At 38.5% G+C, this 12,641-nt stretch overlaps 1 protein-coding gene across 2 annotated transcripts in view; it reads right to left on the reverse strand.

The window, feature by feature from the left end:
- LOC139977402 (uncharacterized) overlaps positions 1-12,641 on the reverse strand; it is a 51,442-nt gene that overhangs the window by 1,685 nt on the left and 37,116 nt on the right. The window lies entirely within an intron of this gene.

Here is a 12,641-nt window from a genome sequence, read left to right on the forward strand (position 1 = left end):
TAATTTCCTAGGAAAGTACATCTATAAAGAGTGAACATTATTAGAAATGGGGTTTCAATTTAGTTATGTGCTTCTGATTCTGCTTCTGACTAACATATACCCAACCACCCCCTCCCGACCTCTTACCCTCATCCCTTAACAAGGGGTAGGGAAGGGGGGTGCTCATGGTTTGTGATGCACAACATGTAAAGCGGGGTATATTCTATAGCATTTTCTATTACCTTTTCTAGGTTCATCTCTCATCTAACCTAACATATCACGGTAGCAAAATTTCCGAATATGGGCGTACAGAAAGTTTTCTGTCAAATGTCCACAATTGCAATTGACTAATTCCTAAAATGATCCCAAAGTATGCTGTGAGTCACCTGTTTAAGTCAACAGTTCAACAAACCTTATGAGTCACCACCCTGTAATAACGGTCATGTTTGGGTGCATGACGAAATGTTAACAGAGTCTATCTGACATAAATCCCAAGTCCCAACCGACTAAGACACGTTAAGCTGGAAACATTCATTAACGAACACGCCGTGGCCTTGCACTCTGAGGTGATTCTACGCAACAAATATAGCTTATTCTTCCTCCTTATTTGGAAAGTAAAAGTGATTGCATACGTATGATTCTCTTTATCAAAAATCAAATCTGAGATAATATCTATTATCTGCCTTTTCTTGAATGTACTGCAAAGGCAACTATAAGAGAAAAGTGAGACAATTCCCTACAAAGTTAAGCTTACAACCTGAGAACACCTTGCTGATTTGCTTTCATAGCAATAAGTTTCAATACTTTGTAATAATCCTGAGATTGATGATTATATTCAAATTTCACTGTAACAAAAAAATGAGAAATAAAAGTCCAATCAAAAATTCACAATAAGCTGTTTTCCACAAAATTAATTAACCATAAATATGAAAATGTCGGGTCCACAAATATTTTGATATGTACACCATACATTTGACAAATTATCCAGACAAAAAAAGGGTCAATGGAGAATTTTTTCCTATTCATTATCAACTAGGAATCATTTCTGAAAGTAATACATACAAGCATGCACACACCCACACACATGTGCATACATACAGTTTCACACTGTCTTTATATATTACTCTGTAGATCTATTGAGCTCAAAGTGACATCATCTAGTGACAAATTGACAAAGTGAAACATTCTAAAAATGTGTCCTGTTTTAATTCTATTTTAGGGTACTTAATTCTCTACTCTCCTTGTTTCGCATCAGACTTTGCAGAATGGAAACCGGACACCGGTGATGGTTTACTCCTTTTTTCTCTCCGCAATTATGACGTACCATAAATTTTATATATATCCTACTTTCTGTTTTGAAGGTTAATAGCTTTGTTTTTCATTAATTTTTCCCTTGTTGTGTCAATTATGATTCGAGAGTTATGGTTTCCTCTTAAAGAAGAGAACTTTTAAGACCAACGAGGGAAAAAAGAGAAACATGTCAAAAGGCAACTCACTCTGGCCTCTAATACGTAGAAAGTTACCAATCTTCACACTGATTTATCATTATTATTCTTTGATGTAAGGGAGGGGGAGGGGAGGGGGTAAGGGTGAGGGAGGTGAGGGGATAGGGGAGTGGACAAGGGCGATTAGGTAGGAGGAGGTATGGATGAATAGGAATGGGATGCAAAAACAATAAAGAGTTTTATTTCTGTTTTTTTAAAACTGTTAAAAAAACACAGCTTGCGTATCCATTACGGTACACTTGCATGTGTGCAGTGAATTAATTTTATGTTTAACACTTAACACTATGGGAGTTAGTAGTCAAACGGGTCAAGTTACCGCAGAGATACACAAAATATAGGTGTTAATACAGATAGACGTACATTCCTTCTTATCAGTATATATATATATATGTGTGTCCCTTTAATCCTGCAATTACAGAAACAGATCAAGACAATCATCTTAATGGCTAATACACATTTGCCCTGGATGATATTAACGAGAGCATTTTGTAATTTTTTCTCCAGGAAACAGCTCTCTCCTTAGTCTACTGTAACCATGGCTGACTAAGTATCCATGGCTGATCTGGCAAATACCTGTAGCTCTACCATAGTCAGTCAGAAGATGTATTTACAATAATGTGAAATCAACAGGCTAACAGAGAACATACCGTACAGATATTATAAGCAGCTCTCTCCTTAGATTAATGACTGACAAATGAGAGCAAACCATGGCTAAATCTAGTTTATGTCACCTTTTGTCTGGAATCGGGTAAATGCGAGCAGCGATGGATATGATATGATTCATGTCTGTAATCGATGCCGTGTGAATTATCATACCAGGCTTGTACCTATCCAAGACCTTCTATGGAAACTTAATTTATATATCATGAGACTTTCGTATTCACAGGAAAGGATATATGTACGTATTGAATAACAGCCAGCCAGCCAGCCAGCAGGATATGTGCCGAAAATAAAGACAAAAAACAGGAATGTCAAACCGAGGCAGTCACGGAAGTTACGTCTATCCGGAAAGTCCCTGTTGTTATTATTTAGGTCGGAATTGTTAACTCTATATTATCTACTCTGTATAACGTCAAAAAACAAACTTGATGGAAAAAAGTAAGAAAACTTGACAAAACACACATTATCTCTCACCTGAACATCACTTTTTGAACCTTATCAATTTCTTATCAACCTTATCAAATGGCAATTATTTTATAAGTATATACTGCAAAACTAGTTACCATTGTTGGTTTCATATTCCTTTGCAAATTGTTTTTAGCCATATATATATACGGAAGAGCGTCATATAATTTATAATAATAATAATAGTAATGATAATCATAATAAGAATGATAATCATAGTAATAATAATGATAATAATAACCATAACAACAATCATAATAACAACAACAATAATAATAAACAGTAATAATAAGAATAATGAAGTAATAATAATTAATTTAAGATAATATTTTATACAGTATTTTATATAGTCCAACAACAATTGCTCATTATGATTTACACTGGTGATGACAAAAACAAAACATCTAATAACAGTGAGACAACAGATGAGCTTTAAGATAATGCTTAAACTGATCAATTGAGTCCAGAGACCGAATATCTAATGGATTTGAATTCCACAAATGGGGCTCAGCTGCGATCCCTGATTGATTTCATTAGAGACACTGGAACAGTACTCTGGTTAAAGATATTGTGATACAGAAGAGAAGTTTAATCTTATAATATTTAGAGTTTATTCTCTTGGACTTGTGAGTCTAGCTAATGCCTAGATGAGGGATTGGCTAGCATAACAATGGCTCAGTGGGAGAGTCATGGATGTCCTATTTGGGATATATACACTTCCATGGGATATCTCATCCAGGGTGAAATTAACGAACTATTGGGATATAATAATGATAATAATAAATGAGACTTATATAGCGCCAAATCAGTAAACAAAAGTCACGGCTCAAAGCGCTTTACAAAGAAAGTAAATTAATTTACAAAAGAACAAGTGAAAAAATGGGTCTTAAGTAGACTTTTGAAAGTAGAAAGTATATGTATTTCATTCTTAGCCTAGAAGTGTGCGGGTGCAGTAGTTATGATGATAACTTCAGCTCCTATGCTTTACATGCATAGTAGCTACTAGGCTTGGTACAGTAGTTATTATGATAACTCCAGCTCCTATGATTTACATGCATAGTAGCTACTAGGATTGGTACAGTAGTTACTAAGATAACTTCAGCTCCTATGCTTTACATGCATAGTAGCTACTAAGCTTGGTACATTAGTTATGATGATAACTTCAGCTCCTATAGATGCTTTACATGCATAGTAGCTACTAGGATTGGTACAGTAGTTACTAAGATAACTTCAGCTCCTATGATTTACATGCATAGTAGCTACTAAGCTTGGTACATTAGTTATGATGATAACTTCAGCTCCTATAGATGCTTTACATGCATAGTAGCTACTAGGATTGGTACAGTAGTTACTAAGATAACTTCAGCTCCTATGCTTTACATGCATAGTAGCTACTAGGCTTGGTACAGTAGTTATTATGATAACTACAGCTCCTATGCTTTACATGCAAAGTGGCTACTAGGCTTGGTACATTAGTTATGATGATAACTTCAGCTCCTATGATTTACATGCATAGTAGCTACTAGGCTTGGTACAGTAGTTATTATGATAACTTCAGCTCCTATGCTTTACATGCACAGTAGCTACTAGGCTTGGTACAGTAGTTATTATGATAACTACAGCTCCTATGCTTTACATGTATAGTAGCTACTAGGATTGGTACATTAGTTATGATGATAACTTCAGCTCCTATGCTTTACATGCACAGTAGCTACTAGGATTGGTACATTAGTTACTAAGATAACTTCAGCTCCTATGCTTTACATGCATAGTAGCTACTAGGATTGGTACAGTAGTTACTAAGATAACTTCAGCTCCTATGCTTTACATGCACAGTAGCTACTAGGATTGGTACATTAGTTATGATGATAACTTCAGCTCCTATAGATGCTTTACATGCATAGTAGCTACTAGGATTGGTACAGTAGTTACTAAGATAACTTCAGCTCCTATGATTTACATGCATAGTAGCTACTAAGCTTGGTACATTAGTTATGATGATAACTTCAGCTCCTATAGATGCTTTACATGCATAGTAGCTACTAGGATTGGTACAGTAGTTACTAAGATAACTTCAGCTCCTATGCTTTACATACATAGTAGCTACTAGGCTTGGTACAGTAGTTATTATGATAACTACAGCTCCTATGCTTTACATGCAAAGTGGCTACTAGGCTTGGTACATTAGTTATGATGATAACTTCAGCTCCTATAGATGCTTTACATGCATAGTAGCTACTAGGCTTGGTACAGTAGTTATTATGATAACTACAGCTCCTATGCTTTACATGCATAGTAGCTACTAGGCTTGGTACAGTAGTTTTTATGATAACTTCAGCTCCTATGCTTTACATGCATAGTAGCTACTAGGCTTGGTACATTAGTTATGATGATAACTTCAGCTCCTATGCTTTACATGCATAGTAGCTACTAAGCTTGGTACATTAGTTATGATGATAACTTCAGCTCCTATAGATGCTTTACATGCATAGTAGCTACTAGGCTTGGTACAGTAGTTACTAAGATAACTTCAGCTCCTATGCTTTACATGCATAGTAGCTACTAGGCTTGGTACAGTAGTTATGATGATAACTTCAGCTCCTATGCTTTACATGCATAGTAGCTACTAGGATTGGTACAGTAGTTACTAAGATAACTTCAGCTCATATGCTTTACATGCATAGTAGCTAATAGGCTTGGTACAGTAGTAATGATGGTTACAGGCCACGAGACCGAAGGTCCGCGAGACCGAAATTAAAAAAGTTCCGCGAGACTGAAGGTCCGTGAGACCGAAACCGAGATCGATAACTTCAGCCCCTATGCTTTAAATGCATAGTAGCTACTAGGCTTGGTACAGTAGTAATGATGACAACTTCAGCTCCTATGCTTAACATGTATAGTGGGCCACTAGGCTGGTTTATTTGCTATGAACACCTGTTCTATATTACAACATCCCTTGCAATGAGGTTGTTTACACCACAAAGCGAGATTTCATTGATCAGGTGAAACAGCTTGTGTGTACTTAAGTAAAGTCCATTGCTTTAATAGTAGGTTATATTGGGACTGTCAATTGATATATATTAAACAATAAAGGTCAATCGGAAGTTAAAATACTGTATAAAGCAGACAGATAAATGGTATGAAAAATGTAATGGGATGGGCACCTAACATACAACATTAATACATGTACATAAACTACAGTGTAGGGCCTACCTAGTGGTTATAATGTGGTAGGGGAAGAAATGTTAAGGGATGGGCACGGAACATACAACAATAATAGATTAAGACATAAACTAGAGTGTAGGGCCTAGCTAGTGGTAATAATGTGGTAGGGAACAGCAGAGCTCCCAAGTGACCCACTACTGGCCACTTAGACTCACTAAATTAATGTCGCAATCCCATCGATCTGCACACACCTGTCAAAATTTATAAAGTTCACACACAACACGTGTACATGCTACTTAACAGAGTCAGTGGTCACCATAATATGCCACACTGTAAGGGCAATTCATAACATGTAGGAAGTCTCAAACTTCTATTCTTTCCCCCAAGAAAGGTGAGGGGCACCCTCCTCCCCCTTATACCCCTTCCACACTTTGCTGATCACATGAATGATGACCAGCATTTGTATCAGGAACAGTTGGAAGCTATGGTACTGGGGATTCAGCATGAATACATTGTGGTAAATATACACTACTGTGCACACAGTATAGAGATGAACATGGAACATTCAACATGAATACATCCTGGCATGATTGACATACTGTAATGATGGGCTCTGAGCCAGCAACATGAATTGTAGCATTGTAGTAAGACCTATAGTATGGGAAAGGCACTGAACATACAACATGAATACATCCTGGCATGATTGACATACTGTAAGGATGGGCTCTGAGCCAGCAACATGAATTGTAGCATTGTAGTAAGACCAACAGTATGGGAAAGGCACTGAACATACAACATGAATACATCCTGGCATGATTGACATACTGTAAGGATGGGCTCTGAGCCAGCAACATGAATTGTAGCATTGTAGTAAGACCTATAGTATGGGAAAGGCACTGAACATACAACATGAATACATCCTGGCATGATTGACATACTGTAATGATGGGCTCTGAGCCAGCAACATGAATTGTAGCATTGTAGTAAGACCTATAGTATGGGAAAGGCACTGAACATACAACATGAATACATCCTGGCATGATTGACATACTGTAATGATGGGCTCTGAGCCAGCAACATGAATTGTAGCATTGTAGTAAGACCTACAGTATGGAAAAGGAACATACAACATGAATACATCCTGGCATGATTGACATACTGTAATGATGGGCTCTGAGCCAGCAACATGAATTGTAGCATTGTAGTAAGAGCAACAGTATGGGAAAGGCACTGAACTAACAACATGAATACATCCTGGCATGATTGACATACTGTAATGATGGGCTCTGAGCTAGCAACATGAATTGTAGCATTGTAGTAAGACCTACAGTATGGTAAAGGCACTGAACATACAACATGAATACATCCTGGCATGATTGACATACTGTAATGGTGGGCTCTGAGCCAGCTACATGAATTGTAGCATTGTAGTAAGACCAACAGCATGGGAAAGGCACTGAACATACAACATGAATACATCCTGGCATGATTGACATACTGTAATGATGGGCTCTGAGCCAGCAACATGAATTGTAGCATTGTTGTAAGACCAACAGTATGGGAAAGGCACTGAACATACAACATGAATACATCCTGGCATGATTGACATACTGTAATGATGGGCTCTGAGACAGCAACATGAATTGTAGCATTGTAGTAAGACCTATAGTATGGGAAAGGCACTGAACATACAACATGAATACATCCTGGCATGATTGACATACTGTAATGATGGGCTCTGAGACAGCAACATGAATTGTAGCATTGTAGTAAGACCTACAGTATGGGAAAGGCACTGAACATACAACATGAATACATCCTGACATGATTGACATACTGTAATGATGGGCTCTGAGCCAGCAACATGAATTGTAGCATTGTAGTAAGACCAACAGTATGGGAAAGGCACTGAACATACAACATGAATACATCCTGGCATGATTGACATACTGTAAGGATGGGCTCTGAGCCAGCAACATGAATTGTAGCATTGTAGTAAGACCTACAGTATGGTAAAGGCACTGAACATACAACATGAATACATCCTGGCATGATTGACATACTGTAATGGTGGGCTCTGAGCCAGCTACATGAATTGTAGCATTGTAGTAAGACCTATAGTATGGGAAAGGCACTGAACATACAACATGAATACATCCTGGCATGGTTGACATACTGTAATGATGGGCTCTGAGCCAGCAACATGAATTGTAGCATTGTAGTAAGACCAACAGTATGGGAAAGGCACTGAACATACAACATGAATACATCCTGGCATGATTGACATACTGTAATGATGGGCTCTGAGCCAGCAACATGAATTGTAGCATTGTAGTAAGACCTATAGTATGGGAAAGGCACTGAACATACAACATGAATACATCCTGGCATGATTGACATACTGTAATGATGGGCTCTGAGCCAGCAACATGAATTGTAGCATTGTAGTAAGACCTACAGTATGGAAAAGGAACATACAACATGAATACATCCTGGCATGATTGACATACTGTAATGATGGGCTCTGAGCTAGCAACATGAATTGTAGCATTGTAGTAAGACCTACAGTATGGTAAAGGCACTGAACATACAACATGAATACATCCTGGCATGATTGACATACTGTAATGATGGGCTCTGAGCTAGCAACATGAATTGTAGCATTGTAGTAAGACCTACAGTATGGGAAAGGCACTGAACATACAACATGAATACATCCTAGCATGATTGACATACTGTAATGATGGGCTCTGAGACAGCAACATGAATTGTTACATTGTAGTAAGACCAACAGTATGGGAAAGGCACTGAACTAACAACATGAATACATCCTGGCATGATTGACATACTGTAATGATGGGCTCTGAGCCAGCAACATGAATTGTAGCATTGTAGTAAGACCTACAGTATGGGAAAGGCACTGAACATACAACATGAATACATCCTAGCATGATTGACATACTGTAATGATGGGCTCTGAGACAGCAACATGAATTGTTACATTGTAGTAAGACCAACAGTATGGGAAAGGCACTGAACATACAACATGAATACATCCTAGCATGATTGACATACTGTAATGATGGGCTCTGAGCCAGCAACATGAATTGTAGCATTGTAGTAAGACCTATAGTATGGGAAAGGCACTGAACATACAACATGAATACATCCTGGCATGGTTGACATACTGTAATGATGGGCTCTGAGACAGCAACATGAATTGTAGCATTGTAGTAAGACCTACAGTATGGGAAAGGCACTGAACATACAACATGAATACATCCTGACATGATTGACATACTGTAATGATGGGCTCTGAGACAGCAACATGAATTGTAGCATTGTAGTAAGACCTACAGTATGGGAAAGGCACTGAACATACAACATGAATACATCCTGGCATGATTGACATACTGTAATGATGGGCTCTGAGCCAGCAACATGAATTGTAGCATTGTAGTAAGACCTATAGTATGGGAAAGGCACTGAACATACAACATGAATACATCCTGGCATGATTGACATACTGTAATGATGGGCTCTGAGCCAGCAACATGAATTGTAGCATTGTAGTAAGACCTATAGTATGGGAAAGGCACTGAACATACAACATGAATACATCCTGGCATGATTGACATACTGTAATGATGGGCTCTGAGCCAGCAACATGAATTGTAGCATTGTAGTAAGACCTACAGTATGGAAAAGGAACATACAACATGAATACATCCTAGCATGATTGACATACTGTAATGATGGGCTCTGAGCCAGCAACATGAATTGTAGCATTGTAGTAAGACCTATAGTATGGGAAAGGCACTGAACATACAACATGAATACATCCTGGCATGATTGACATACTGTAATGATGGGCTCTGAGCTAGCAACATGAATTGTAGCATTGTAGTAAGACCTACAGTATGGTAAAGGCACTGAACATACAACATGAATACATCCTGGCATGATTGACATACTGTAATGATGGGCTCTGAGACAGCAACATGAATTGTTACATTGTAGTAAGACCAACAGTATGGGAAAGGCACTGAACTAACAACATGAATACATCCTGGCATGATTGACATACTGTAATGATGGGCTCTGAGCTAGCAACATGAATTGTAGCATTGTTGTAAGACCAACAGTATGGGAAAGGCACTGAACATACAACATGAATACATCCTAGCATGATTGACATACTGTAATGATGGGCTCTGAGCCAGCAACATGAATTGTAGCATTGTAGTAAGAGCAACAGTATGGGAAAGGCACTGAACTAACAACATGAATACATCCTGGCATGATTGACATACTGTAATGATGGGCTCTGAGCTAGCAACATGAATTGTAGCATTGTAGTAAGACCTACAGTATGGAAAAGGAACATACAACATGAATACATCCTGGCATGATTGACATACTGTAATGATGGGCTCTGAGCCAGCAACATGAATTGTAGCATTGTAGTAAGACCTATAGTATGGGAAAGGCACTGAACATACAACATGAATACATCCTGGCATGATTGACATACTGTAATGATGGGCTCTGAGCCAGCAACATGAATTGTAGCATTGTAGTAAGACCTACAGTATGGAAAAGGAACATACAACATGAATACATCCTGGCATGATTGACATACTGTAATGATGGGCTCTGAGCTAGCAACATGAATTGTAGCATTGTAGTAAGACCTACAGTATGGTAAAGGCACTGAACATACAACATGAATACATCCTGGCATGATTGACATACTGTAATGATGGGCTCTGAGCTAGCAACATGAATTGTAGCATTGTAGTAAGACCTACAGTATGGGAAAGGCACTGAACATACAACATGAATACATCCTAGCATGATTGACATACTGTAATGATGGGCTCTGAGACAGCAACATGAATTGTTACATTGTAGTAAGACCAACAGTATGGGAAAGGCACTGAACTAACAACATGAATACATCCTGGCATGATTGACATACTGTAATGATGGGCTCTGAGCCAGCAACATGAATTGTAGCATTGTAGTAAGACCTACAGTATGGGAAAGGCACTGAACATACAACATGAATACATCCTAGCATGATTGACATACTGTAATGATGGGCTCTGAGACAGCAACATGAATTGTTACATTGTAGTAAGACCAACAGTATGGGAAAGGCACTGAACATACAACATGAATACATCCTAGCATGATTGACATACTGTAATGATGGGCTCTGAGCCAGCAACATGAATTGTAGCATTGTAGTAAGACCTATAGTATGGGAAAGGCACTGAACATACAACATGAATACATCCTGGCATGGTTGACATACTGTAATGATGGGCTCTGAGACAGCAACATGAATTGTAGCATTGTAGTAAGACCTACAGTATGGGAAAGGCACTGAACATACAACATGAATACATCCTGACATGATTGACATACTGTAATGATGGGCTCTGAGACAGCAACATGAATTGTAGCATTGTAGTAAGACCTACAGTATGGGAAAGGCACTGAACATACAACATGAATACATCCTGGCATGATTGACATACTGTAATGATGGGCTCTGAGCCAGCAACATGAATTGTAGCATTGTAGTAAGACCTATAGTATGGGAAAGGCACTGAACATACAACATGAATACATCCTGGCATGATTGACATACTGTAATGATGGGCTCTGAGCCAGCAACATGAATTGTAGCATTGTAGTAAGACCTATAGTATGGGAAAGGCACTGAACATACAACATGAATACATCCTGGCATGATTGACATACTGTAATGATGGGCTCTGAGCCAGCAACATGAATTGTAGCATTGTAGTAAGACCTACAGTATGGAAAAGGAACATACAACATGAATACATCCTAGCATGATTGACATACTGTAATGATGGGCTCTGAGCCAGCAACATGAATTGTAGCATTGTAGTAAGACCTATAGTATGGGAAAGGCACTGAACATACAACATGAATACATCCTGGCATGATTGACATACTGTAATGATGGGCTCTGAGCTAGCAACATGAATTGTAGCATTGTAGTAAGACCTACAGTATGGTAAAGGCACTGAACATACAACATGAATACATCCTGGCATGATTGACATACTGTAATGATGGGCTCTGAGACAGCAACATGAATTGTTACATTGTAGTAAGACCAACAGTATGGGAAAGGCACTGAACTAACAACATGAATACATCCTGGCATGATTGACATACTGTAATGATGGGCTCTGAGCTAGCAACATGAATTGTAGCATTGTTGTAAGACCAACAGTATGGGAAAGGCACTGAACATACAACATGAATACATCCTAGCATGATTGACATACTGTAATGATGGGCTCTGAGCCAGCAACATGAATTGTAGCATTGTAGTAAGAGCAACAGTATGGGAAAGGCACTGAACTAACAACATGAATACATCCTGGCATGATTGACATACTGTAATGATGGGCTCTGAGCTAGCAACATGAATTGTAGCATTGTAGTAAGACCTACAGTATGGAAAAGGAACATACAACATGAATACATCCTGGCATGATTGACATACTGTAATGATGGGCTCTGAGCCAGCAACATGAATTGTAGCATTGTAGTAAGACCTATAGTATGGGAAAGGCACTGAACATACAACATGAATACATCCTGGCATGATTGACATACTGTAATGATGGGCTCTGAGCTAGCAACATGAATTGTAGCATTGTAGTAAGACCTACAGTATGGGAAAGGCACTGAACATACAACATGAATACATCCTGGCATGATTGACATACTGTAATGGTGGGCTCTGAGCCAGCAACATGAATTGTAGCATTGTTGTAAGACCAACAGTATGGGAAAGGCACTGAACATACAACATGA

This window comes from Apostichopus japonicus, chromosome 12, assembly GCF_037975245.1.
Source record: "Apostichopus japonicus isolate 1M-3 chromosome 12, ASM3797524v1, whole genome shotgun sequence".
NCBI classification, from domain to species: domain Eukaryota; kingdom Metazoa; phylum Echinodermata; class Holothuroidea; order Aspidochirotida; family Stichopodidae; genus Apostichopus; species Apostichopus japonicus.